Source organism: Hyaena hyaena, unplaced genomic scaffold (genome assembly GCF_003009895.1).
Source record: "Hyaena hyaena isolate Hyena2069 unplaced genomic scaffold, ASM300989v1 scaffold_257, whole genome shotgun sequence".
Lineage (NCBI taxonomy): Eukaryota > Metazoa > Chordata > Mammalia > Carnivora > Hyaenidae > Hyaena > Hyaena hyaena.
In genome coordinates this window covers 1,055,723-1,083,625 of record NW_024080889.1, presented here as the reverse complement: position 1 = coordinate 1,083,625, position 27,903 = coordinate 1,055,723, and the positions used below count along the sequence as shown (strand labels likewise).

General features: G+C 36.7%; 1 protein-coding gene across 8 annotated transcripts in view; it reads right to left on the bottom strand.

Moving 5' to 3' along the window:
- Positions 1–27,903, bottom strand: part of LOC120240623 (BEN domain-containing protein 5) — a 1,403,952-nt gene that overhangs the window by 1,224,976 nt on the left and 151,073 nt on the right. The window lies entirely within an intron of this gene.

Here is a 27,903-nt window from a genome sequence, read left to right as displayed (position 1 = left end):
TCTAGAAAATGATTATGGGGGTGCCTGGGTGGCTCAGTCGTTTAAGCGTCCAACTTCGGCTCAGGTCATGATTTCATGGTTCATGGGTTCAAGCCCCTTGTCAGGCTCTGTGCTGACAGCTAGCTCAGAGCCTGAAGCCTCCTTCTGATTCTGTGTCTCCCTCTCTCTCTGACCCTCCCCTGTCCACGCTGCCTCTCTCTCTCTCTCTCTCTCTCTCTCTCTCTCTCTGTCTCTTTCTCTCTCTCAGAAATAAATAAAACATTTTTAAACATTTAGAAAATCATTATGTTTACTCAAAAAGAACATATATTCTTCTGCTTTAAGATGAAATGTTCTGAATATATCTGTTAAGTCCAACCGACCCAATGTGTTATTCAAAGTCATTGTTGCCCTGTTGGTTTTGTACTTAGATGATCTGCCCATTGCTGTAAGTGAGGTACTAAAGTCCCTTACTATTATTGTGTTGTTATCAATGAAATTCTTAATGTTTGTTTTAATTGATTTATATATTCGGGTGTTCCAAAGTTGGGAGCCTAAATATTTATAATTGTTAGATCTACTTGATATATAGACCCCTTAATTGTTATATAATGCCCTTTTCCATCTCTTGTTACAGTCGTTGTTTTAAATCTAGTTTGTCTGATAAAAGAATGGCTATTCCTGCTTTCTTCTGGCATCCATTAACATGATGGTTCTCCATCCTCTCACTTTCAATCTCCAGGTGTCTTTAGATCTAAAATGAATCGTAAGGAGCATATAGATGGATATTGGTTTTTTATCCATTCTGATACCCTATGTCATTTGAAGGAATATTTAGTCCATTTACATTCAGAGTGATTGCTGCAAGATATGAGTTTGGTGTTTATGGTGATGATCTCTAGTCCTTTCTAGTCTTTGTTGCTCCTGGTCTTCCTTTTTTCTTTCCCCTCAACTAAAAGAGTATCCCTTACTTGCAAGGCTCCTTTAGGAGGCATGAACTCCTTTAGATTTTCTTTGTCCAGAAATTTTTTTTTTATTTTTTTAATGTTTTTATTTATTTTTGAGAGAGAGGGTGTGACCAGGGAAGGGTCAGAGAGAGGGGTAGTTATAGAATCTGAAGCAGGCTCCAGGCTCTGAGCTAGCTGTCAGCATATAGCACAATGCGGGGCTCAAACCCACGAAGCATGAGATCATGACCTGAGCCGAAGTCGGACACTTAACTGACTGAGCTACCTAGGTGCCCCCACAATCATTTTCTAGAGCAGACTAGAAAAAGTGACAGACTTTTCTGATAAAGAATTATTGGCTGCATATTTTCCCATTCAGCATATTGAATATATCCTGCAACTCATTTCTGGCCAGCCCAGTTTCTGTGAACCAATCTGCTGTAAATCTGATCTGCTTCCCTGGTGGGTTATGGACTTTTTTCCCTTGCTGCTTTCAGGATTCTTTCCTTGTCTGTGAATTTGATAATGGTATGTCTTGGTGATAATCAGCTTTTGTTGAATTTAATAGGAGTTCTCTGTGTTTCTTGGATTTTGATGTCCTCGCCCTTCCCAAAATTAGGGAAGTTTACAACTATAATTCACCCACACAAACCTTCTGGCCCCTTTTCTCTCTTTTTATCTTCCAGGATTCTTAAGATACAAATGTTACATTTTAAAAAGCCACTGAGTTCCCTAATTATGTCCTCATGATCCATGATTTTTGTTTCCCTCTTCTTTTAAGCTTCATTATTTTCCATAATTTTATTTTCTATATCACTAATTTGCTAGTCTGCCTCATTCATATTTACTGTCGTGGCTTGCATTCAGGTATGCATCTCAGTTACAGAATTTTTTAATTTCAGCCTTACTCAAATTTAGTACTTTCATCTCTGCAGAAAGGGATTCTGTGGTATCTTCTATGCTTTTTTTAAACCCAGAGAGTATACTTATAATCATCATTTTTAAATTCTAGTTCAGACATTGTACTTCTATCTGTATTGATTATATCCCTGGCTATGAGTTCTACTTCCTGCTCTTTCTTTTGGGAAGAATTTCTCCAATTCATATTTTGTCCCTAGAAGAAAAGAAGAAAACACAAAAAAAAAAACAAAACACACACACACAAAACCGACAAACAAAAACAAAATTTAAAAAACTCTTAAAAACTTAGATCCTGGGTATGATTTGGTCTGCTTGTTACAACAATCTTCCAAAAGGCAATTGGTCACTTTTTTCCTTATAGACTTGCAGCTTTTGTTCTCTCAGGCCTCCAATTTATTTATTTTGTGTTCAGAATGACTTGGTAACAATGCAGCTGTGTTTAGGGGACAAGACAAGCATAAAGACTCCCTACTCCACCAATTTTAACTCCAAATCTGTTTTCTGATTATTTTTGTAGTTCTTCATTGTTCCTTTCTTCTTCTCTTGCTCTCTTCCTTTGTAGTTTGATGGCTTTCTTTAGTATTATGTTTGAGTCCCTTTACCTATGTTTGAGTCCCTTTATCAGGTATCTACTATAGGTTTTTTATTTGTGGTTACCATGGGGTTCATATATATCATCCTATGTGTATAGCAGTTTATATTAAGTTGATGGTCACTTAAGTTTGAACACATTTTAAAAGCACTAAATTTTTACTCTTCTGTCCACACTTTATGTATGTGATATCATATATCACATCTTTTTCTTTTATGTATCCTTTGACTACTTGTGGTAGATACAATAGATTTTATTACTTTTGTGTTTTAACCCCCATATGGCTTTTTATGTGATTAATCTACTACCATCATGTTTCATTTTACCAGTGATATTTTTTCCTCAATAATTTTCTTACTTCTAGTTATGGTCTTTTCTTTCCACTTAAAGAATTCCTTTAACATTTTGTGTGAGGCTGGTTTAGTGGTGATGAGCTCCTTGAACCTTAGTGTGGGAAACGTTTTATCTCTCCTCCAATTTTGAATGGTGATGTTGGAGGGTACTGTATTCTTGGTTCTAAAATTTTTTTTCCTTTTAGCACTTTGAACATATCACATCACTCCCTTCTGGCCTTAAAAGTTTCTGCTAAAAAATCAGCGGATACCTTATGAGGTTTCCTTGGTATGTAACTATTTCCTTTTCTGTTGCTGCTTTTAAAATTCTTTCTTTATCTTTAGGTTTTGCCATTTTAATTATTATGTGTCTTGCAGTCTTGAGTTCATCTTATTTGGGGTTCTCTGGATGTCCTAGTCTTGGATGTCTGTTTCCTTACCCAGATTAGAAAAGTTTTCAGGGGACACCTGGGTGGCTCAGTCAGTTAAGTGTCCAACTTTGGCTCAGGTCATGAACTCACAGTTCATGAGTTCAAGTCTTACATTGGGTTCTGCGCTGACAGCCCAGAGCCTAGAGCCTGCTTCATATTCTATGTCTCTCTCTCTCTTTTTCTGCCCCTCCACCATTCTTGCTCGCTCTCTCTCTCTCTCTCTCTCTCTCTGTCTCTCTCTCTCTCCCTCCCTCCCTCTAAAATAAAATTTTAAGGACATTCTTAAAAAGTTTTCAGCTATTATTTCTTCAAATAAATTTTCTGTCTCCTTCTCTCTCTTCTCCATCTGGGATCCCTATAATGTAAATGTTACTATGCTTGATAATGTTGCAGAGGTCCATTAACCTATTCTCCTTTTCTACTATGTTTTCTTTCTGATACTGAGCTTCACTGTTTTACATTATCCTATCTTCCAGATCACTAACCTGTTCTTCTGCATCTTCCAATCCACTGTTATTTTCCTTTAGTGTATTTTTCATCTCTTTACTGTATTCTTGAGCTCTGACTGGTTTTTTTTTTCCTATACTTTGATTGAAGTTCTGAGTTTATCCACTCTTCTCTCAAGTCTGGTGATAGCCTTAATGACCATTACTTTGAACTTTTTATTAGGCATTTTGCTTATGTCTACTTTGTTGAGCTCTTTTTCTGTGCTTCTGTCTTGTCTTTCATTTGGGTCATATTCATTTGTCTCCCCATTTTGTCTAATTTTTTATGTTTATGTCTATGTATTAGATAGGTCAGATATATTTCCTGGTTTTGAAAGTCACCTATGTAAAAAGAGATGCTACGGTGCCCTGTGGCACAATGTCCTCTGGTCACCAGAACCAGTCTCCACAAGGGTATCCCCTGTGTGCACTGAATCTTCTCCCATGTTGTAGCTGAGCCACAATTACTGTGGCTCTCTGGTAAGTCAGGCCAACAGTTAGATTGACTTTTCTGCAATTAGCCACTATTACAACTGTGGGCACAGTGAAGGGAGGGGCTTGCTCCCTGCATAGCCAGCTAAGAGACTCAGCTGCCAGAATGGTCAGCAAACGATTAAATGGGGTTATTTCCCCCACTCCCCAAAACAGGAGTGACTTTGGAGAGGCACCAGTCTCAGCCCAGTTGCCTTCCAGGTGTGGCAGTGCTGGAGTCACTTTGGAAGGGCACCTGCAAAGGCAAGACCAGAAGGCTAGATGGGTAGGTTCACAGGAGAACACTGGTGTGAGGCACACGGTGCTGTTAAGTTACATGGAGTGTGTTAGAACTAGCTCTCACAAGCTGTCAGGCTATCTAAGTTGGCAGAGTACAAGAAAAGTAGTGGCCACCAGCACTCTTGTTCCCCAAAAAGTCCCTTGCAGACCACTGCCTTTCTAGCAAATGTCCTAAAATCAGTTAATAAATCTCCACATATATCCCAAGCACTTTTCAAACTGCTGCTTCTCTGCTGTGTCTCAGTTCAAGTCATTTAAGCAGTCTTTAAGAACAGTCTTGGCTTCCTATAGTCCTCTAACCCTACTAGAGTTAAGCCCAATTGATAATTTTTTAATGTTTATTTATTTTTGAGAGACACAGACACAGACAAAGTGCCAGTGGGGGAGGGCAGAGAGAGAGGGAGACACAGAATCTGAAGCAGGCTCCAGGCTCTGAGTGGTCAGTACAGAGCCCGATCTGGGACTCGAACCCACAAACTGTGCAAAGTCTGACGCTCAACTGACTGAGCCACCCAGGTGCCACTAGCCCAAATGACTCTTAAACACCTGGGGTTAAGCCCCACTAATTTTTCAGTTATATATTATGGGAACTCCTCTTTCCAGTGCAGGCTGCCCAGGGCCAGGGATGCCCAGTGTGGAGTATAATCCCCTTTTTCCTACATGTTTGTCACATCCCTCCTGTTTGTGGTTAGCTGCACCAGGAGTTTGGTGCCCAACCACATCTCTCTCTCTCCAAGCCTTTTCAACATGACTTCTCTATACACTTAGCTGTGGAAGATCTGTTCTACAAATCTCGGGTCATTTTCAGCATTAGTTGCAACACATGTAGTTGTTGCCTCAGTGTATCCATGGAACAGGATCCCCCTACTCTGCCATCTACCCTGCACTTTATCAAGTCAAGGACAGCCTTAAGTTCTATATTTAAAGGCTTGCACTTCATTTCATAGATAATGAGCATCCTTTGAAGATTCTTCTCTATAGTTTTTCTTATTCTTATCTATTCTTAACAAACTAATGATTTTGATTGATTTTGATTCCATGCTACTCAGATTTTTTTATTCAAATGTGACCTCACTCATTTGCTATTCTAACAAGTGACCACTCTGATGTATCACCCAATCTCTTTTAGTTTCCCCATGAGGCTCAGACAGAATATAGTAGACACTCAATACACTGTTTTCAAAACAGTGAATCAATGAAGGATTATAAATGACTCTACCTTCTTCATTGATAAAGAATTGTCATTTTCATTTGTTTTTCTAAATAATCAATAGGTCCTCCTATGACTTTTTTTAAACTGAGATGAATATTCTGCATAACAGGCTAACAAATCATGGGTCTTATTTCTATTTAATGAAAACAGGAAAAGAAGTCAGAATAGGGAAGTGTGGAGGAGAAGGAATAGGAGGAGGAGAGGAGAGTTATTAATGTTGACGTTTATGGAGTGTCTACCAATTGTAAGGCATTTGATACATTACCTTAAGTGATCTTCACGGCCATTCTATGAGATAGTTATTATTGTACACATTCCAAAAAAATTTTAGTGTTTATTTTTGAGAGAGAGAGAGGTAGGGACAGAGCTTGAGGGGTGAGGGGGAAAGAGAAGGAGACAGAATCTGAAGCAGTCTCCAGGCTCTGAGCTGTCAGCACAGCGCCGGATCCAGGGCTCAAACACTTAAACGGTGAGATCATGATCTGAATCAAAGCTGGACACTTAACCAACTGAACGACCCATCTCCCAGATGCCCCTACACATTTTAAAATGAAAAAAACTAAATTTCAAGAATGCTAAGTATGATAGTTAATTTTATGTACCAGCTTTGCTGGGCCATGGTGCTCATGTATGTGATCAAACATTATTCTGGATGTTTCTGTGAGGGTGTTTTATGATGATATTAACATTTAAATCAGTAGATTTTGTGGAAAGCAGACTGCCCTTCATTACATGAGTGTGCCTCTTCCAATCAGAGGAACCTGAAAAGAAAAAATGACTGACCTACTCCAAGCAAAAGGAAATTCTGCCAAGAGACACCCTTCCAACTTGAACTTCAACATCAATTCTTCTCTAGGTTTTCCATCTGCCAACCTTCAAATTTAAGCCAAAGCACAGGTTTTTCCCTGGGTCTCCAGCCTTCCAGTTCACCCTGCAGACTTTGGAATTGCCAAACTCCATAATTTCGTGAGCAAAATTTCTTAAAATAAGGCCCTTAATTAGATACATAGATAGATAGATAGATAGACAGACAGACAGACAGATAGACAGGAACTTTACGTTTCTCTGGAGGACCCTTAGTACAACACTAAGTAATTCAAACAAGTTCACCCAGGTAGTAAATAGTAAAACCAGAACTCACAACCAGATCTATTTCCAAAGCTAAGACTAGCTACGTGATTTTTCACAAAATACGTTTAAGCATTAAACATATTAAAAACAAAACCTACCTTTATATAAAATTTTAAAACTATCTTGATAACTCTGAAGATTTATAATTTAAAAAGCCATTTCTTTCTTGTGATGGTGCAATCTTCAGAAATAATTTTGAAAACTGATAAAAGATGAAGTCTTTTGTAATTCACATTTAGCATACAGGAAGCTTTTTTAAAAACACACAATACATATTGGGAAGGAATTAAACAATACATATGAATATAAGCATTGCTTCTAAATGTTCCAATGAAATCTGGCCTATGAGATATTTCTTCCAAAACATTTGTTTCAAACAAGTATATTCTGCTATATTTAAAGGACAATTCAAATACAAATGTTTTGTGGCTGATGTGCAAATTATGAATAGATGATTAACTAAATACTAAGAAAAGTCACCAAGTCAGCTTAATATGTCTACCCTCAGCTCTTTTAGGATATCCTATAAAAGTGTGAGTTAATGATAAAGTAAACAACCATGTTAGATTTCTATTACCTGAACTATACTAACTCTACCCTTGTAAAGACAAAGACAGAAGTAGGAGAACAGAAGACAACAGAAAACTGTCTCATTCATCCAAATGACAATAAAGATTTTTAGTTGAGCAGAAACTTATCAAACATTTTACACCTGCCCTTTTATTTTTAAGAAATTGTCATTTATTCATTCATTTATGAATTTTTTAAGTGCCTATTAAAGGCTAGCCATTATAAGACAAGGAAAGAAATCATTGTTCTTACCCTCAGGGAGCTTATGCTTGTAGACAACAATAAAAACCTGGGGCACCTGGGTGGCTCAGTCACTTAAGCATCTGACTCTTGAGATCAGCTCAGTCATGATCTTACGGATTGTAGCATCAGGCACCACGTGGAGCTCTGCACTGACAGCAAGGAGCCTGCTTGGGATTCTCTCTCTTACTCCCCTACATACTCATGTGTTCTTGCTCTCACACTCCATCTCTCTCTCTCTCTCTCTCAGAATGAAAAAAAATAAAGTTTAAAAACAACAAAAATCTATGTCCCATAAAAGAAGTATCAATAAAATTCTAACTGAAAGTTAGAAGAAGGAAATGTCATATATAGCTGGAGGATCATAAAAAAAACTGCATGGAAAAAAATAACTTGAAAGGCAGGCCTTGAGGATGATCTATTTTCAATAAAAATGTGAAATAAAGAAGTTCCAAGGAGAATATCATTATCAAAGCAGAAATAGTAACAATTTAATATTGAGTAACAGGATAAAAATAAAATGTATACATGAGAATGATCACATATGTAGGACATATATTCTCAACAGGGGTAGTATCTATGAAATCAGATACATTTTAGGTAATAAAATGATTTGAAGCCCTTTGAAAGGCTACAATACATAAACTGATATACAGTGTATCTGTAGAATTACAATTTAGTGGAGGCAGGGATTAGAAAAACAAACTGTCAGGGCACCATGATGCCTCAGTCAGTTAAGCATCTGACTTCAGCTCAGGTCATGGTCTCACATGGGGTCGAACCCCACACTGGGCTATGTGCTGACAGCTCAGAGCCCAGAGCCTGTTTCATATTCTGTGTCTCCCTCTCTCTCTGCCCTTCCCATGCTTCTAGTCTGTCTGTTTCTCTCTCTCTCTCTCTCTCTCTCTCTCTCAAAAATAACATTAATTTTTTTTAAAAAAAGAAAGAAAACAAATGTCTAAAAGGGCTCCTTGCCAAACTGATAATGAAAAATAGTTAAGGAAATTCTAAGTAGAAAAAAAGAATTTAATGAGTGATTGAATAGGATGACAAAGAAAAGCCAAAAATTGTTCTGGATGACCAAGCAATTATTGGAATTATTGAAATTAAAAAGAAAGGTCAAAGAAATTCTTCTGTTTTGAAGTTAGAACATGGTAAGCTTGGTTTGGGGAATGACCAGCTTAGAATATCAGTAAAACATCTAGCTAGAGGCACAATCCAATAGATTAAAATATGGAATTTGTGGGGCGCCTGGGTGGCTTAGTCGGTTAAGCGTCCGACTTTCGCTTAGGTCATGATCTCGCGGTTCGTGGGTTCGAGCCCCGCGTCGGCTCTGTGCTGACTGCCAGCTCAGAGCCTGGAGCCTGTTTCAGTCTGTGACTCCCTCTCTCTCTGACCCTCCCCTGCTTACGCTGTCTCTCTCTGTCTCTCCTAGAAATAAATAAAACATTAAAAAATTTTTTTAAAAAAAATATGGAATTTGTGCTTTGAGAAGAGTTCAAGACTGTTGATACTTTCCAAGGCACTGCTATTCCAAATTTGGTTTGCTGAACTATAAACTGCTTAGTGTGTAGATTGCCTATAAAACAAGTACAGTATGATTCTTTTATAGACATTTGACAACTAAACTCATGACTGATGTGCTAATCTAGTTGAATGGAAAATAAATCAGTTTGGATATTGACAAATTTATGAAGTGAACTGCATGTGGAATGAGCTTCATATATGGACAGTATGACCATATATAGAACCATGACACTGGAAATTCAAAATACAAAGAAAAACAAAAACTGTCCTAACCACACATAGTTTTGAGAAGCACTACATTATGTGCCCATAATCATATAAAGATTATTACTTAATAAAAGTATATTTCACAGCTTCTAGGAGGGCAGGGAAACTTATAAAGTGGCTAACAAAGAGTAAGTACTCAAGAAATTACTGCTCTAATTTTAATGCAAATTTTTAACATATATATATATATGAATTTTATTGGAAGAGAATATATCATTTTTACCACATTCTTGGAAATGTCTATGACTTAGGAAAGATTAATAACCACAGATGAAAAAATTACTACTATTTTCTCTGTACCCCCAGTCACTACCACATAATTCATTCATCCTTTTGATACACAGTAATTGAATGCCTACTATATGTCAAGCTCTTTTAATAGAACAAATAGACAAGGTAACTGTTCTTATCGTTAGTGAAGCAAACAAATAAGTAAGTAAACAAGCAGGGAATGGAACAAGATGATATGACAGAGTATCTGGGTGGCTTATTTAGACTGGCTAGTCAAACAAAGTCTCTAAGGAAGCTATATGTAAGCTAAGATCTGAATGCCAAGATGCAAAAATGGTGGTGGATGGGGAGAACGATCAATCTAAGGAGGAAAGAAATATCTGGACAAAACAACCTGAAGCAGAAACAAATCAGGCCTCTTCTATGAACGAGGCAGAAAGTCACTATTGTGAAAGCATTATTAAGAAGAATGAGAATAGCATAACATGGTCAGAAAAGTAGTGATGGGCCAGATGATGTACCACTTTACAGTCAGGATAAGGAGTCTGGATTTTAATCTAATTGTGATGGGAAGACAACGGAATGTTTTGGTTTTTTTTTCTTAATAATTTCTTGTCAAGTTTGTTTCCATATAATACCCAATGCTCATCCCCACAAGTGTCCTCCTCCATGCCCCTCACCCACCTTCTCCTCCCCCCACCACCATCAGCCCTCAGTTTGTTCTCAGCATTCAAGAGTTTCTCATGGTTTGCCTCCCTCCCTCTCCCCAACAATTTTTCCCTTTCTTGTCCACCATGGTCCTCCGTTAAATTCCTCCTAATCCACCTATATGTGCAAACATATGGTATTTGTCCTCCCCTGCCTGACTTATTTCATTCAGCATAACACTCTCAAGTTCCATCCATGTTGCTACACGTGGCCAGATTTCATTCTTTCTCATTGCCATGTAGTATTTCATTGTATAGATGAAGCACATCTTCATCCATTCATCAGTTGATGGACACTTAGGCTCTTTCCATGTTTTGGCTATTGTTGAGAGTGCTGTTGTGAACATTGGGATACATGTGCCCCAATGCATCGGCACTCCTGTATCCCTTGGGTAAATTCCTAGCAGTGCTATTGCTGGGTAATAGGGGAATTCTAGTGTTAATTTTTTGAGGAACCTTCACACTGTTTTCCAGAGGGGCTGCACCAGTTTATATTCCCACCAACAGTGTAGGAGGGTGCCCATTTCTCCACCTCCTCGCCAGCATCTAGTGTCTCCTGATTTGATCATTTTAGCCACTCTGACCGGCATGGGGTGGTATCTCAGTGTGCTTTCGATTTCTATTTCCCTGATGATGAGGGATGCTAAACATCGTTTAATGTGTCTGTTGGCCATCTGGATGTCCTCTTTGGAGAAGTGTCTGTTCATGTCTTCTGCCCATTTCTTCACTGGATTATTTGTTTTTCAGGCGTGGAGTTTGGGGAGTTCCTTATAGATTTTGGATACTAGCCCTTTATCTGATATGTCATTTACAACTATCCTTTCCCATTCTGTCGGATGCGTATTAGTTTTATGGATTGTTTCCTTTACCGTGCAGAAGCTTTTAATCTTGATGAGGTCCCAATTGTTCATTTTTGTTCTTGATTCCCTTGTCTTTGGGGATGTGTCAGGTAAGAAACTGCTGAGGTTAAGGTCAAGTAGGTTGTTTCCTGCTTTCTCCTCTAGGGTTTTGATGGTTTCCTGTCTTACATTCAGGTCTTTATCCATTTTGAGTTTATTTTTGTATATGGTGTGAGAAAATGATCTAGTTTCATTCTTCTGCATGTTGCTGTCCAGTTCTCCCAGCACCGTCTGTTAAAGAGGCTGTCTTTTTTCCACTGGATACTCTTTCCTGCTTTGTCAAAGATTAGTTGGCCGTACATTTGTGGGTCCAATTCTGAGTTCTTTACTCTATTCCATCGGTCTATGTGTCTGCTTTTGTGCCAATACCATACAGACTTGATGATGATAGCTTTATAGTAGAGGCTAAAGTCTGGGATGGTGATGCGTCTCGTTTTGGTTTTCTTCTTCAATATTACATTGGCTATTCGGGGCCTTTTGTGGTTCCATACAAATTTTAGGATAGTTTGTTCTAGTTTTCAGAAGAATGCTGGTTCAAACTTGATTTGGATTGCATTGAATGTGTAGATTGCTTTGGGTAGTAATAACATTTTAACAATATTTATTTTTCTGACCCATGAGCATGGAATATTTTTCCATTTCTTTATGTCTTCTTCAATTTCCTTCATAAGTTTTGTCAAATGCTTTTTCTGCATCTATCAACATCATACGGTTTTTATATTTTATTTTATTAATGTGATGTATAACACTGATTGATTTGTGAATATTGAACCAGCCCTGTAACCCAGGAACAAATCCCACCTGATCATGGTGGATAATTCTTTTATGTACTGTTGGATTCAATTTACAAGTATCTTGTTGAGGATTTTTGCATCCGTATTCATCAAGGATATTGGCCTGTAGTTCTCTTTTTTTGCTGGGTCTCTGTCAGGCTTGGGAATCAAAGTGATGCTGGCTTCACAGAATGAGTCCGGAAGTTATCCTTAGAATTCTATTTTTTGGAATAGCTTAAGAAGAATGGGTATTAATTCTGTTTTAAATGTCTGGTAGAATTCCCCAGGGAAGCCATCTGGCCCAGGGCTCTTATTTGCTGGGAGATTTTTGATAACTGATTTGATTTTCCTCACTATTTATGGGTCTGTTCAGATTTTCTATCTCTTCTCTGTGAATTTTGGTAGTGTGTGTGTGTTTAGGAATTTCTCCATTTCTTCTATGTTGTCCAGTTTGTTGGCATATAATTTTTCACAGTATTCCCTGATAATTGCTTCTATTTCTGAGGGGTTGGTTGTAATAAGTCATTTTTCATTCATGATTTTGTCTATTTGAGTGCTTTCTCTTTTCTTTTTGAGAAGCCTGGCTAGAGGTTTGTCAATTTTCTTTATTTCTTCAAAAAACCAACTCTTGGTTTCACTGATCTGTTCAACTGGGTTTTTTATTTTTGGATTCTGTATTACTTCTGCCCTGATTTTTATTATTTCTCTTCCCCTACTAGGTTTGGGTGCTCTTGTTGCTCTCTCACTAGTTCCTTTAGGTGTGCTGTTAGATTTTGTACTTGCGCTTTTTCTAATTTCTTGAAATAGGCATGGAGTGCAATGTACTTTCCTCTTAGGACTGCCTTTGCCACATCCTATAGTTTGGATTTTTGTAATTTTCATTTGTTTCCATATATTTTTAATGTCTTCTCTAATTGCCTGATTGGCCCATTTGTTCTTTAGTGGGTGTTCTTTAACCTCCATGTTCCTGGAGGTTTTCCAGACTTCTTCCTGTGATTGATTTCAAGTTTCATAGCATTGTGATCTGAAAGGGTGCATGGTATGATCTCAATTATTTTGTATTAATTGAGGGCTGCTTTATGTCTCAGTATGTGATCTATCTTGCAGAATGTGCCATGTGCACTTGAGAAGAAAATGAATTCCATGGCCTCAGGATGTAGAGTTCTAAATATATCTGTCAAATCCATCTGGTCCAATATGTCATTCAAGTCCATTGTTTCTTTAGTGATTTTCTGTCTAGTTGATCTAACCATACTGTAAGTGGAGTATTAAAGTCCCTTGCTATTAGCACATTCTTATCCATAAGATTGTTTCTGTTTGTGATTGTTTTATGTATTTAGATGCTCCCATATTCTGTGCATAGACATTTATAATTGTTAGTTCTTCCTGATGGATAGACCCTGTAATTATTACATAATGCCCTTCTTCATCCCTTGTTACTGCCTTTACTTTAAAGTCCAGTTTGTCTGATATAAGTATAGTTAGTTACTCCAGCTTTCTTTTGACTTCCAGTAGCATGATATACATTTCTCCATCCCCTTACTTTCAATCTGAAGGTGTCCGCAGGTCTAAAATAAGTTTCTTGTACACAGCAAATAGATGGTTTTTGTTTTTTTATCCATTCTGCTACCCGATGTCTTTGATTGGAGCATTCAGCCCATTTACATTCAGTGTTATTACTGAAATATGTGGGTTTAGAGTCATTGTGTCCTTTTTAGGATCCATGCTTGTGGTGGTGTCTCTAGTACCTTGCATTCCTTGCAACATTTCCCTCACAGAGTCCCCCTCAGGATTCCTTGTAGGGCTGGTTTAGTGTTGACAAATTCTTTCAATTTTTGTTTATTTGAAAAGACTTTTATCTCTCCTATTCTGAATGACAGGCTTGCTGGAAAGAGGATTCTTGGCTCCTTATTTTTTCTGTTCATCACATTGAAGATTTCCTGCCGTTCCTTTCTGGCCTGCCAAGTTTCAGTAGATAGGTCTGTCACCACTCTGATAGGTTTCCCTTTGTATGTTAGAGCCCTTTTATCCCTCGCTGCTTTCAGAATTCTCTCTTTGTCCTTTTATTTTGCCAGTTTCACTATGACATGTTGTGTAGAAGATCGATTCAAGTTACGTCTGAGGGGAGGTCTCTGTGCCTCTTGGATTTCAATGTCTGTTTTTTCCCCAGATTGGGGAAGTTCTCTGCTATATAATTTGTTCCAGGACTCCTTCAGCGCCTTTCCCTCTCTATTCCTCTTCTGGAATTCCTATGATACAGATATTGTTCCGTTTGATTGTATCTCTCAGCACTCAAACTCTCCTTTCGTGTTCCTGGATCAGCTTATCTTTTTTCTCAGCTTCCTCTTTTTCTATAACTGTGTCTTCTAATTCACCTATTCTCCTCTCTGCCTCTTCAATCCGTGCATTGGACGCCTCTGTTTTATTATGTATCTCATTTATAGCATTTTGTAATTCATCACAACTATTTTTAAGCTCCACAGTCTTTGTAGCAATAGTTTCTTTGATGTCTTCCATGCCTTTTTCAAGCCCAGTGATTAATTTTATGGCTACTGTTCTAAATTCTTGTTCAGTTATGTTGCTTATATCTGTTTTTGAGCAGTTCCTTAGCTGTCATTTCTTCCTGGAATTTCTTTGGAGGAGAGTTCTTTCATTTTGTCATTTTGGTTATCTTTTTGTCTCTTGTTAGTTTTAAAAGCTTGTTATACACTCTGCACCTGTGAGTGCTGCTGTACTAAAGAAGGCTCTTTGACTGTCCAGGGCCTGTCCATTCAGGAAGTGTTCTTTGAATGGTGTCTTTTGGTCTCTCTTGTTGAGACCTTGGTTATTTTATTTCCCTATTCGTAGTGGTATTTGGGACTCTCCACCATGTATACTTTGGCTTGTTTCTTGAGGTAGCCCTGGGAAAGAAAACAGACAGACAAACACACAGGGAATAAAGGAATACAAACACACAGACAATCCAACAAACATCCAAACCAAAAGGGAAAAAGAAAAAGAAAAAAAGGGACATAAAAAAAGAGGAAGAGGGAAGACAAATAATAAAAATAAAAATAAATACAAAATAAAAGAGAAGAAAAGAAAATAAAAAATAAAAAAACCTAAAAAACAAAGGACAGTCTAAAAGCATAAAACCAGAACTCCCAGCTATAAATAAAGAGCCAGGTGTATGCAGTGCTGATGAAAGAGCATATACAAAGAGAGAAATGACAGGGTGGGGAGGAAGTGAAATTGGAAATGTAATGACCAGGCAGAGAGACTAAGAGGCTTAATTCAGAGAGAGAAAGAGGAGAATATGGTTATAGGTAAGGAGAAAGAAATGAAGATAATGCTACTCAGAGAAACTAAATATTCTGATTATTCTAGAAAGAGAGAGAGAGAGAAAGGTAGTGGTGGAGGTGTAGAATATACATCTAGGGAATGGATTAAATGTGACTCAGCAAGCCAGTGACCAGAATTAATCAGGGCAGTGCATCCTTGTTACTCTTGCATTGGGCTCCTGTTTAAAAAAAAAAAAAAAAGCAGCTCTCTAGAGGATTGATGTGGTTTGGTATAGGCGGGTCTTAGCCTCCACTGCATCCCGTGGGCTGCTTCGAGGTCCCATCTTGGTTATTGTGGGGTGAAAAATGGCAGCGCCCCAGTCCCTTCTCAAACCAAGCTTTGCAACTCAGTCTTTTCGGTCTTATCTCCCTGTGCCGCAGGCATAGCCAAGGTGGGCCGTGCTCTATATATGCCAAGCCTGGCCTCGTTTCCAGATCTTAGTCCGCGTGCCCCATTGATATCACCTGAAATATAAACTTGCAGGTGAGTCCCTCTGAACAGTTTCAAGCCTCTTGCCTCCCCACTGGGGATCAAGCAGAGCCAGAAGCACAGCAGCGCAGCTTCTAGTGCTAATGCTTCCCCTCCAGGTCAAGCTGGCGAGCAAGGAGCTGTTTCTCCCAGTGTTGCCTGGGACCAGTGCATCCTGCCTAGGGTCAGTTGGACAGCAGGAAACTGGGTCCCTCTGTGTCCTGAGCCTAGGTTTATCTCTTCTCCAGCGACAGGGACAGTGTCTTGAGCAGTTTCAGCCACTCTTTCTTTTTTCCCCTGGACTCACCGCGGTTCCCTGCAAAGGGGACTCCCTTCCCTCCCTCCGTGTCTCCGGTCCCGGCCCATGTTTATCTTCCCCAGTATGCATTCTCACTATAAGGTTTTCTCACCAGACTCTGTCTCCTTTTCCTCTCAAACTCCTGGATTCTGCAAGGGTTCCTATGGCTTCAGGTCTTCTCCATTTGAAAGATGGGGGTAAGTGAAATGTACGGAGCTCCCTACTTCTCCGCCATGGTGTCTCCCTCTCAACAATAGAATGTTTTAAATAGAACAGGAATACGCTTGGATTTGAGTTTTAAAAGGATCACTCTAGATGCTGTGCTGAGAATGAATAATGGGGGTGGCGAGCACGTATGGAAGGAAACAAGAACAGTAGTTCTGACAGATGCTGATGGTTTGAATGAAGGAGGCAGATAGAAAGAAATTAATGGCTTCAGGATATTTAATGAGCATAATAATAATTCTCAATGGATGGATGAATGATGAATTATTAGATAGGATACTCAAGATTTATAAAGATTAAAAATAGGTTATCTGAACCTTGGAGAATGCCTTACGGATCACATGTGGATGAAAACAAGACTGGTAAGTCAGAAAGGGGGCAGGTGAATGAAGATGAAAGAGTCAACACTGCCAAGGAAAAAGAATGTCAAAGAGTAAGGGTGATCATTAGAAATATCATATGCTACAGAGGAATCAAGAGCTAAGACAAGACCACTGAATTACATGACTAAAGTCTCTGGCCTTTCAGAGAAGTATCTTGCTGGAGCAGTGAGGATACAAACCAGACTGAAAGGATAAAGATGTAATAGCTATATAGAGACACTTCTATTTTTACTGGAAGTCCTTCTAAAATCATATTGTACATAATTTAATATTACCTTTATGATAAAGAACAGATCTATAAAAGTTACATACTTAAATATTCTTGTTTATTTTACATTTTCTGCCACCTCCCTTCTGTTACCTTGTCAACTTTGAGTTCACACCAAAGATTATTCCTATCTCCTCAAGTTCTACCCTACCTACAAACTGCCAGAGCTGAAAACCCATATAATCAATAATAGTTATAACTGTGTCTAAACAAGAAGAAATAAATGCTTAGTGTCTCCTCTGAGAAGTAAGGTGCATGAACTTTAGTGCATGTATTTTACAACTTTTTTGACTATTCAGTTTTCCCACCATCCCACCCAAGTTCTCAGCAACAGTCTCAAAAAAAAAAAGGTTGCTGGATATGTGGATATGTGTCTATTTTCCATACATCAGTACAGTCATGCTAAATTCTTCAACTTTGCATTCTATAATTTGAGGTCAATCGTTGTGAAAAAACAACAAATGCATGTATTAACTAATTTCATCTGGTGAATTTCTACTCATTCTCACACTAATTCTTTCAACAAATATATTTTTTTAAGTTTTTGGTTTTTTTGAAAGAGAGAGAGCAAGTGAGCACATGCACAAACCTGGGAGGGGTAGAGAGAGAGGGAGAGAGAGAATCCCAAGAAGACTCCATGCTGACAAGGCCAATGTGGGACTTGATCCCATGAATGGTGATATCATGGCCTGAGCCAAAATCAAGAGTCAGATGCTCAACAGACTGAGCCACCCAGGTAACTCTCTACAAATAGTTACTGAGCACCCATCATGTGCCAGGCATTCTTCTAGGCATCAGGGTATGAAAGAAAAATTCTACCTTCAAAGTTTATATTTTAATGGAGGATATAACAAATAAAATATAAAGAATAAAATTTATATTATATTAGACAGTGGTAAGTACTAAGAAGAAAAAATAAAATAGATAGGGGATTAGGAAATCTCGGGAAATAGAGTTGAAATTTTACACAGGATCACAGAGACATTTGGGGGGTAAAAACCTAAAATGAAGGAAAAAGCCATGCTTTTTGATAAAACATTCCAGGCAGAGTATTAAAGTGTAATTCCTATATTACCTCTTCTAAAATGTCTTCCTCAATGGTCTCCCACCCTCCCCCACCCCATCCCACCCCATCTATACACACAAAATGAATCACTTCCCTTTCTACGCTTTCAGTACTGACCACTGACTATCTGCTGGGCTTCTGGTAATTCCATTCCATACAACAACCCTAAAAGATACTGTCATGCCTGTTTTAAGGATGTACTTAGGCTCTGCTCAACGTACAACAATCCAGCAAAATTGGGATCACAAAGAAGGGGCTATGTGGCAAAACCCTGAAGGTAATATAGCCACTACTGGACATGCTGCACAAAATACAATGAGGGAGAAATAACCAGGCTTCTCCTTTTTCCCTGCCCTTCAATCTCCTGCTAGAATTTCCTATACGCTGAACCTAGTCAGAATTCAGATGATAAGGGAGTGCAGGAAGTGCAAATTTCAAGAGGTTGGCCCCTGCAATACAGAGAATGGGGAAAGAAAGAGAAATCAAACAAACTGCAAATGGGTGGCCTGCACAAAATATCCTCATACCTTCAAAAGGCAAGTCTACCTGACAGCTCTATGACAACCTACAATTTGTATGGATTTTTCAATACTGCAATATACTATCAAAGTAGAACTATTTTATAAAGATTAAAGCATAGATTACAGACAACATTCTAGTTTTGCTAATTAATATAATTTAAAATTTTTGATTACAAATGGAAAGCAATAATAATAGAAAATTTTTAAACATTCCAATTGAAAATGAATCACTTGGTTATCACCTAAAAAGTATTTATGTTTAGATTTTAAACTATTACACACATATAATCATTTCAATAGTATCTTAAATCTTAGAAAAAAGAAGGCTATAAACAAACTCAATCAATCACATTTAATCAAGTGATACATTCCCTTTTTTGGTAGTTATTTTACTACTAAAGCATAGGAGGGACGTTTTACGTGTATTGGAAGTCCCCTTCAAAACACTGTCTCAGATGATTTAAAAAGAGCAGCTGAAGATATGTGCAAATAAGATTTTATTAACATAGTTCTTATTTCTTCAACTGTTGTTTCCAAGGCCCTTAGGTTCAGGAATGTTACTATCAGAAATGTCATCATTCTTAGAGAAAAGTTATTTGGGAAAGAAATGTTTTGCTTCTTCCTTAAAGTGAAGTAGACAAAATAGTAAAGAGAAATATGTATATGAAGAAACATAACCACATTTATGTAGATATAATTCAGTAAAGAGTTCAAAAATTTAAAAAACAAATGAACAGCCTAAAATGATAGTTCAGCTTTGTTTCAATTATGAGTTAGAAACAAATAAAAGAATTATTCACCTACAGTTTCATAGCTGCCAATATTTCTCCAACAGAATTTTTAGACAGAGTGAAACACTTTATATTTCATAACCATGCTGTTTTCTCCTAAATGTGCTATTTTTTCCCCTAAAAGAGATAATGGCCTTGAAGTGGGCATGTTCTGGCATAAAATGATAATATCAATATGAAGGAAATTTTTATCAGATCTTATGTTAAAGACATTGTCAAATAAAAGCACTTGGATTTAATCCTGAGGACAACAGGGAGTCATGAAAGATTTTAAACAATAAAGTAGTATAATCAAATGATTTACATTTTAGTTTTGGTGCCATTGTGAAGGATGGACCAGACAGAGTTGGAGATAACTTCAGAATCCAGTAAGAAAGCTGCCATATAAGTGCAACAAACCTACTGAAGACGTGGTCTAGGACTGAAGTTGTGGGGCTGAAAAAGTTGCAAGATGTTATAATCATTCATTTAATAATAAACAGAGGGGAAACAAAGTACATTGCCTAATATTTTCTTTTACTATCATCCTATGGAAAAAATCCTAGCAGGGACAAAATGCTAAACCACTGGTCAGTGCCAAAACTTTGGATTAGCAAAGCAAGCAATGCAGCAATACCTATAAGTCAGGAGGGTCCAAAGGGCAGAGATCTGATACAGAATGAGGTTGTGGAGAGGAGGAGACCAACCAGCAGAGAGACCCACTTAAGGTCAGGTTCAGGATATAGACACATGGATGGTGTCATTACAATATTTGCCCAAAGTGAGGAAAGGTAAAGCACACTTATTTCTTTGAGAATAAAGAAAGGAATGAGAAATTATGTATATATTGGAAATAAATTAATTACATTGTTTGCTTTTTTATTAAATTTATTATTTAAAAAGTTTTAGTGAGCCCTTACTGTCAGGAATACTCTCCATTTCTGGGAGTTAGTTATAGTTTGCCATCTCCTGAAAGTACCATTATCAATCACACTGGCATTCAGGTCTTTCTGCATAATATCACAAGAACTGGTAGTTTTTCCTGGTTGTTAAAATTCACCAGGATAATTCTTACTAATCCTTTAATACTCAGCTCATTGTAGTCCCTTCTAAAAAGTCTGCCAACTTGCCATCCCCTCATCCTACAACACCCTACTGAAAAAGACATGTTTTTGATGTGCTTTCTCATTACACAGTATTTATCCCTATTAGAATCAGAGGTATTACACATCATGGTTAGCTTCTGACAGGCCCCAGGATATGCCATTTGTCCCAGCATCCCTTCCAGGTTAGCACTTGTTCTGGGCAAAAATATTTGCTTTAGACAATAAATTTTGTGGTCAATTTAATCACAGCCTCTGTCAGTCTCTCCCACTGAACTCCTTTAAGCCAGGAACTGTGTGTTGTATTCCTCCCACAGGGTAAAACATATCTGCTGATTGGTATATTTATAGAAAAGAAAAGAAAAGATTCTGTCATGTCCCTCAAACAATCTAAATCAAAAAGTCTGTCATAATTATAATTACACACAACTTTAAAACACTTCTTCATTAAACAGAGCAGTTTATCTCATTTCTTTGAGAATGAAGAAGGGGGCAGATTCTACAAACAGAAAATTCACCATTTATTTTTTCTTAGAGATGCTAGGCCTCACATAGTATATGATTTGATTTTTAAATATTTGGAAACATCTCTCAACATAATTTTTTGCAAGAGAATCTTTCTTGATTTAAAGGTTAATGGTCATAAGCTCTTGGTTCGGAGTGATCAATGATCAGTCTAATATATTTTTCTGCTACATCACTTCATTCTGTAATTTAGGAAATTAAGTATCATATTTTAACTTTAAATTACAACAATCTTGATTTTCTCAGAAATCATAAAGACCTAAGTGCAAAATTTAAAAATTATGAAAATATTGCTAAGTGTCTAACACTGAGATAAGCTTTTATAAAAATTATGATCCAACATAGCACAGTGGTTACAAGCACAAATTCTGGAATGAGACCAACTGGATTTGAACCCCAGGTCCACAACCTTGCAGCAGAATGATCTTGGTAAAATTATCTAACCTCTTAGTGTCTGTTTCCCTACCTGTTAAGTGAAAATAATAACAATAGAAACTACCTCATCGGTTTGATATGAGAACTAAATGAATTACTTATGTTAAATATTTAGAAATCTGCATGACACAGAGTAAATTCTATATTCATATTTAATACTATTATTATTTTAATCATATCAAAACTGAGTTCAAATACCCAGTCTGATACTTGATTAGTTAACTGTATAGTCATAGGTAAATGATTTAACATCTCTAGGCCTCTACTTCTTCATCTGTAAGATAGAATAATACCTACCTCAAAAGATGTAAGGATTCAATGAAATAAAGTATGTAAAAGTATGTTCTGAGCTTCACAAAACGCCTATGTCTGGACCATTAACTATTATAGGAAGACCCAGATTCAAATCCTGGCTCTACCTCTTAAAAACAGCGTAATTTTCACATCTGCTTAACTTCTCTAAGCCTGATTATCTGTGAATCAGCATTAATAATACTTACTCTGAAGAACTGTTGTGATAACTGTATTTATTTCATATACATTTATTGAACACTTCTTATGTACCAGGCTGTAGACTAAGCATGATACATATGTTGAGTTCCTATAGAACTTACAAACTTCAGACATTTAGACAAGTACTTCTAGTAGAGTGGAAAGTATATAGACTGCAATAGGTCTGTACAGACGGGATCCTAACCTAGTCTAGGGAGTCCTGAAACAATAAGTATTATAGGTGATACATGTTAAGCTCCTTATTCAAAGACTGGGACACACTAGATATTTGAAAAATGGTAACTATAATTAGTCATTTTTAAACCTTATAAAGTATTTTCTCCATCTTTAGATTGATAGAATGGGGTTCAAAGACATAAAGTATTCCCAAGATCAAGTCAGGCTAGGATTCAAAACCAGATCAACTGACTCCACACATTGTTCTTCCCACAACTACAAAGTTAACTTCTGATGCCAAAGGAGAATATTGTTAACTTAAAATCTCCAAATATTCTTCTAATTCTTCTTATTAGCACCCAGAACAATATTTGATTGTCTAACTTTTCCAAGCCTAAAGAACTTAGACTAGAATAATCAAGAATACTATTTGCTCAGAAAAGCATGAATTACCTAAAGTATCTCTCTCTTGAGATCTCTCTCTTACAACCTTTATCTAATTCCTTGTCACAGGGTATGATCCTGGGGGTACCCTAATCTAAGGTTCCTATGTTGTAGCGTTGTTGGATTGGTAATAACACTATAAACATACCCACAAAAGTACCTGGCACATTTTAACACTCTTGAAGTGATATTATACATGTGCCAGAATTATAACCTGAAGTTGACAGCCATATATTATACTAAGTCTCTCTTATATATTATGCTACTTTGCATAATAATCCTATGATGTAGATATTTGTTTTCCTAATTTTACAGATGAGTAAGTTAATACATGAAACAGTTCTGTCTGAAACCAAAACCTGTATGATCGGCATTATATTATAATGCCATTTTAATTAATTTAGTTAACATAATACCTTCCAGATTTATGCACATTGTCACAAATAGGATTTACTCTTTTTTTTTCTTTTTCTTTTTTTTTAATGTTTTATTTATTTCTGAGAGAGAGAGAGAGAGAGAGAGAGACAGCATGAGCAGGGGAGGGTCAGAGAGATAGGGAAACGCAGAATCTGAAGCAGGCTCCAGGCTCTGAGCCAGCTGTCAGCACAGAGCCGGACACGGGGCTCGAACCCATGAACCATGAGGTCATGACCTGAGCTGAAGTCGGAGGCTTAACCGACTGAGCCACCCAGGTGCCCCAGGATTTACTCTCTTTAATAGTTGAATAATATTCCTCTGTACATATGTGTGTGTGCATACGTGCATGCGTATCACACTTTCTGTGCTCGTTCATATATGGAAGGACATTATGTTGTTTCCATATCTTGGCTATTTTTAATAATTCTGCAATAAAGTCAGTTGTACAGGAAATAGAAAAGTTGCCAGAGCCTGGGGGAAAGAGGATATAGGGTTATATAACTGAAGTATTGAGGCTCTAATGTAAACCATGGTTACTATAGTTAATAATACAGCATGGTATATTTGAAAGTTGATAAAAGTAGACCTTAAGGATTTCTAACATACAGAAAAGTTACCTATGTTAATTATGCAAGGTCATGGATGTGTTAATTATCTTAATATTGGTAATTATTCTATATTATATATAGAATATTTTACATACATGTATATATACCAAATCATCACATTGGACACTTTAAATATATATAATTATATTTTTCAATTATTCCTCAAAAGTTAAAAAGGAAAAGTATATGAACCATTTGCATATCCAAAAAAAAGTGAGATATTAGCCTAAAACCCCTAATTTCTATTGCAATCATGGCACATTTTCATACTGTACCAAGAATAAAAACTATTTTCTTTTAAAAGGGAATAAAACAGTAATTTTTAAAGATTACATGAATACAATAAAATTCCATCAGAGAAATTAAAAATAAAAGTTTTAAGGTTTTATTTCCATCATTTTGAAATGGTATATAAAACAACTAAACCCTGTCTTTTACTGACCCTCTTTCATGCCACAGTAATTTAAATATTATATTAAGTCTGCAAGACTAATTTTTAGTATAAATTATATTGTTCTTCTCTTATGCAATATACATATATTCATATCAATTACAAAACAATATTATATTGCATATGATGGCAACCAAATAGTATTTATTTGGATTGTTGTTGTTGGTTTTTTTGTTTTGTTTTATTTTGTTTTTTAAGAGAGAGAGAGTGCACACACAATCAGGGGAGAGCAGCAGAGAGAGACAGAGAATCCCAAGCAGGCTCCATGCTCAGCACAGAGCCTGACATAGGGCTTGATTCCACGACCTGGGATCATGATCTAAGCTGAAATCAGGAGACAAATGCTCAAGGGACTAAGCCATCCAGGTGCCCTTTGGATGGCTTATTTTAAAACAAGTAGATAATTTCTAATTTTTCTTAACATAAAACCTATATATCCTATCTTACTATATACATATATATTATTCATATGTCATAAATTGGCCTATAATAAGGTAGTGTATATATGCAATGGTTAAAACCATGGCCTTTGGAGTCAGGAAATCCTCATTTTCAAATTCATCTACACATCTTGTCAATCATGTAATTCAAGTGAAATAACTTTACATTGGAGCATTAGTTTCCTCACCTACAATAGATATATAATACCCCAGAAAGTTTCAGTGAGTATTAAATGAGATAAATTGTATATATCATTTATCATAATGTCTGATAAGCAAAATTTGTTTTGTTTTTCTTCTTAATGTTTTTGCTGCTATTAATATTAAATTTTTATGTAAATACAAAAATATTTTTATTCATCTTAAAATCTCACTTCATGAAAATGATTTTGTTCACTATCTGTCCTCCCTCAGTTATTCACACGTTTATTATGCTTCTTGTTGTAGGACTATTAGTACATTAGGCACTGGAGAACCAAAACTAATAAGAAACCATCCCTGACTTCAAGGTTTCAGTGAAAGAAAAAAGAAAGAAACAACTAAATGACTGCAATGCAATAAAGGCTATCATACAAGAGCCTACTTGGTGCCTGTAAACAAAGAGGTAGAGAAAATCAAACTTTTCTGAGCGGTACTGTTTCTCAGAAGAAGAAATGCTGGACTGAGTCTAAATTAACATTTTACCAGGAAGAGGAAGGGATCTAGGTCACAGAGAAAACAGTATATGCACACATACAAAGGCTTGAGAGAAGTTGGTAGATTGGGGAAAAGCAAGCAATTAAATATGATTTTTTTTTTCATGACAGCTATAAGAAAATTAATTTCTCCCTATCTTTCTATTGCTCAAATTACTTCATTCACCAGGGGCGCCTGGGTGGCTCAGTCAGTTAAGCATCCAACTGCAGCTCAGGTCATCACCTCACAGTTCATGGGGTCAAGCCCCACGTAAGGCTCTGCAGGAGTCTGCTTCAGATTCTGTGTCTCCCTCTCTCTCTGTTCCTCTCCTGCTTATGCTCTGTCTCTGTCTCAAAAATAAATAAAGATTTAAAAAAATTTTAAATACTTCATTCATCAAATAAATACAGTATTAATTTAGTGCTTAATTTTGTAAGCATTCTCCTTAGTTCTGTGGGAGAGCAGGAATTAATCAGACTCAGATTCTGTCCTAAGCAGGTTATAGTGTAGTAGAAGAGAATAAAGTTTTAAAAAATCATGAGAAGTGTCAGATATCTATAGAAAGATAAATTTATGGTGGTCTTCTGTTTTCCCAAGGGTAATATTACTTATAGAATGGAGGGGGAAAAAACAGAGCAGGGATTCATTTGAGAGTTCTGTAGAACTTCTTTCTCATTAGAAAAAGATAACCCACCAGTTCAGGGCCAGGCAATATACTAGGCACTTTACATATTCCACAACTCAGAAAGCAAAAACATTTATGAGGGCCTATTTGAAGACAATATACTCCATCCACATGAAACAATATCTCCCAATCATTGAATCAATTAATCACCTTATTCTTCCAAAAGTCTACACCTCCAGAATCCTTTTCACTACACAACACATCAAGCATCCACGGTCAGTACCTCAGAGTTAGCACATAAGAGAAAACCCCTGACTTTCCTGTTTTAAATAGGGAAAATCCCTAAAAAAAGTACCTGAATTTAAATTAGATCAGATGAAAGCTGCATATGTCAAACAAATTGTTTTGAGTGCCAACTGAATTGCTTTCACTAAGATGCCCTTTAGTATTATCCCCCAGTCTACACTGAAGGATGTTACAAAATACACACCTATGGAATACATTGTTGTAAATGTCATAGGTATATTCTTGAAGATGTTATTCACCACATTTCAGTGTCTGCTTTAGAAGGACAATAGGAGGAATTTCTGCAAGATTTCAATATTTGGTTTATTTTTATCTTATGGACATTGTTTGTCTCATGGTGCTGGCTACCAGAAAACCCTCAGTTAAATTTACTGTCTACCTATAGCAAATTTATGGCAACTCATAGCTTGTATTTTATGTACTCATCCATCTGAACTTTCTTTTTGTATTTCCCCTTTCTAAGATTTTCTCACTTACCTATTTTTTCAATATTATTATTATTTTGTATCTATTTTGGTAAGGTGTTCTAATTATTTAATTAGAAATATATTTTTTTTCTTTAAGATGTAAGGTAGGCATCATTCCCCATTAAATGATGAGAAAACTATGGCTTAGTTTTCAAGTGAGAATTTAAACTTTAGCCTGACACCAGAGCATGTCCACTTAACCAATATACTATTACTGCAAGGCTTATGCACTACTTGCACAGACATAAACCAATTATTCATACACATTTGGAGAAATATACATTATTAATTTGGTTACCAGGTGGTCACATTGAGTAATTTCTGCTACTGAACTTTTCAGTAAAGGATGGAAAAAGATGACTAAGGTCAAGGAAAATATGCTCTAGGAAAGAATTCTGGATTATTTCAGACTTTAGGTAAACCAAAGCAACATATAATCTTTTTTTTTTTTTTTTTTTTTTTTGCAACATATAATCTTTAAAATGAGGATAATTCTGACCCTTAGAGAACTACTATTATTATAAAGAGCCTTCAAATCTTTAACTGAGGTAAAAAGAAATCCAAAAGATATTTTCTAGGCACCAAATATATCCCAAACAAGGCAATAATGCAAACTTCAAGGAAACTGTTCTTAATTACATGGACAGTGTTCATGTCTGAATGGAAGAACACTACAGTACTATCTTATAGGTTGAATTATGTGCTCCCAAAATTCATGTTAAAGTCTTAACACCCAGTACCTCAGAATGTGACCTTAATAGGAAATAGGGTCTCTACAAAGATAATGAAGTTAAAATGTAGTCATTAGAGTGGCACCTGTTCCAACATGACTGGCATCATTATAAAGAATGAATATTTAGAGAAAAACAGGCACAAAAGGAGAATGTCAAGTGAAGATGAAGGCAGGGAATGGGATGATGATTCTACAAACCAAAGAACACCAAAGATTGCAAACCACCAGAAGCTAGAAAAAAAGGAATGGCTTATATTCTTCTTCACAACACTTAGAAGAAACCAACCCTACTGAGACCCTGATCTCAGACTTTCATCCTCCAGGACGGAGAGACAATAAATTTCTATTGTTTAAGCCACAGAGTTAGTGGCTCTTTGTTATGGCAGACCTAGCAAACTAAAATAGTATGGAATAAACAAAGAGCAAAACCTTGCATAAACAAGTTTTCAATTGTTGATATAAACAACCAATGTTCTTAGGGTTCAGAGAAGAGTCATAGAAGTGAACTGCCATGCCCCTTCAACTAATCACACACAAACACAAACACACACACACACACACACACACAGAGGCACGCACAAAAAATGATTAATAATTATAAAACAAAATTTACCTTTCTCATTAGTATTTTCAAGACATTCTGAGTACCTTCTATGTGCCATTCAGAGT